Raw genomic sequence first — 2,483 nt, 5'->3', positions numbered from 1 at the left:
ATATGTCGAAGAAATATCTCATCCATTCAATGAGAATAGATTTAAAGTCAAATAACTCCGCCAGTAAATCGAACGAAATATAAAAATTCAACTAAATTTCTTTATGAAAAACGCACGCACACATTTCATACATAACCTCATACATCATATATGTGAACTTAACACCAAGTTTTAATGCAATTTAGTTGAAAGAACTGAAACACAAATCAGAAGACCTCTGAAAAGACGCAGTTTCAAATTTAATCGTATTCTGTTTAAAAAAAAATCAAATAATTTTATAATTGAATGAAATTGGAATGCATTATTTATTACACCTAAAATCATAATCTAAAAAGAAAATAGTTTATTTTTTAATCGGATGAAAAAATTTCCAACAAATAATTATCGTTTTTGAGATTCAGCAAATTTTTTAGTAACCAGATTGCTCACAAATGCATTATTCTGTAATAATAGGAATCCAGTATCTGTAGCTTAAACCCTGAACATATTTTTTCCTTGCATTCAATTTATCACTAACACGTTGCTGTATCACTAATAAGCTGGTTGAAATTCAAGCGATGCTTAAAAGACTTTCAAGTTAAATACATATAACTCAGTTAATTCATTCCCAGGAAAATGATTCGAAGAAATGATAATGTTTCGGAGAAAAGAATGACGATAAAATGCCTCGGCACTCAGCACAAAACAATATTCTTCAAAACAAGGTGAGATTATATTATAAGAAGATGTAGGAGTATAAAAATTATGTATATTAAAATAGTTTTCAATCCCGATAATAGTTTAAAGATGCTATATAACTAATACGCAGATCGAATCAAAACGATGCTTAAAAGACTCTCAAGTTGAACACATAAAGACCAATGAATTCATTCCCAGGAAAATGATTCGAATATATAGAATTAGTTAGCTTTGAGGGGAAATGAGTAAAGATCAAATACCCCGGCACATCAACACAAAACAATTGTCTTTGAAACAAGATAAAATTATATTAAGAGATAGGACAGCAGTATTTAAAATGGGTACAAATAAAAAATTTTAGGTGCCGCATGATTCGAAACAAAACTTTAATTATAATTACAAAAAAAATCTTCAAAAATTTTTATAAAAGAATACCTTACATTAAAAAAAACACAACACGCAAAATCCGCCGAATCATAATAATTTGAACATTAGCAATAGAAAAATACAAGATAAAAAGTTAAGAAAAATGAAAATAATCAGATTTTCACTTCAACAATGAAACATATTAATGAAAAATAAGTTTAAACATGTTTGTTTAATGTGTTAAAAATAGAAAATACAATGACGCGTCTAAAACTTATCATTGAAATGATTATGCTTCGAATTTTGGTATGTTTAAAAACAATTTTTTTTCATTGGAAATTTATTGTCTAAATGACGTGTGTTTTAAAATTATTTAAATTGCTACCAAACATTTCAAAAACACCGGTTGGTCCTCCAAATTCCCCGCATTGAAAATGTATATTAGACAAATTTGCAAATTTTGCAATTCATGCATGTGTCAACTCACTGGTTTATCTTAAGTACCAAAAAGGATTACACAAATCATTGGGAAAAACTGCTATTGAAATTATTTATTTCATAGAAAATGACTACAAAGAATTTCTTAGAAAGAAAAACAATATATCACAGAGATATTGATATTTTAGGTCTAATATAAAAATATTTATTAACTTTTTACAAAAATGCATTAAATATATCTTGTACAGAACGATTTTCAAGATATGAAAAACGGTACTCCTTGCGAAATTCGTCATTAATATTAAAAATAGATTTTTGTTTTATCTATATTTTCCAAATGAAGCAAATATTATTCATTAAGAAAACATCAAATTAAAAAAAGTGTTGCTTACATTAATTTATCGATTATTACAATTATTTAACGCACTCAAGTAATTTTTTCAGTTAAAATATCGTTTTACGTATCATTATTTAAAACCAATACTAAGTTAGCATTAAAATGTTTTCCGAAATGCTCTAAAAAGATATAAATAAAACGGTAGATACCATTAAATTTGGAAATATTTAATATTGAGCGAAAATCAAAATAATTTTATTTGAAGAGAGGATAAAATGAATTTTTAATATAAATGTGTTAAAATTTTTATTAGGATTTGATAAATATAAGCAATATTCATACACACAGATATAAATGCATTTGAACTGTAAATATATTTTCCTTGTCAATTATTAATAAAATACAAAAGCTTATGATTTCTGTATCAGTAAATATACTTCGTCAAAGGAATAAAATTCATACAGTAAATTTAAAAATAAAATTATAACAACTTTCACTAAAAATTCCTTAATTCTATAAAATTTCGATAAAGAATGTAAAAAAAAAATTCATGGAAGTGTAAAATAATTATTTCTGTAATTTGCTGATTGCTTTCACCCGTGCTTTCTTCTGTGATGCTTTTTACAATCGCTGCTGTGCGCGAATGTCATTTCACAATCTGGAC

Source organism: Argiope bruennichi, chromosome 6, assembly GCF_947563725.1.
Source record: "Argiope bruennichi chromosome 6, qqArgBrue1.1, whole genome shotgun sequence".
NCBI classification, from domain to species: Eukaryota; Metazoa; Arthropoda; class Arachnida; order Araneae; family Araneidae; genus Argiope; species Argiope bruennichi.
Note: the sequence above shows the minus strand (reverse complement) of the source record.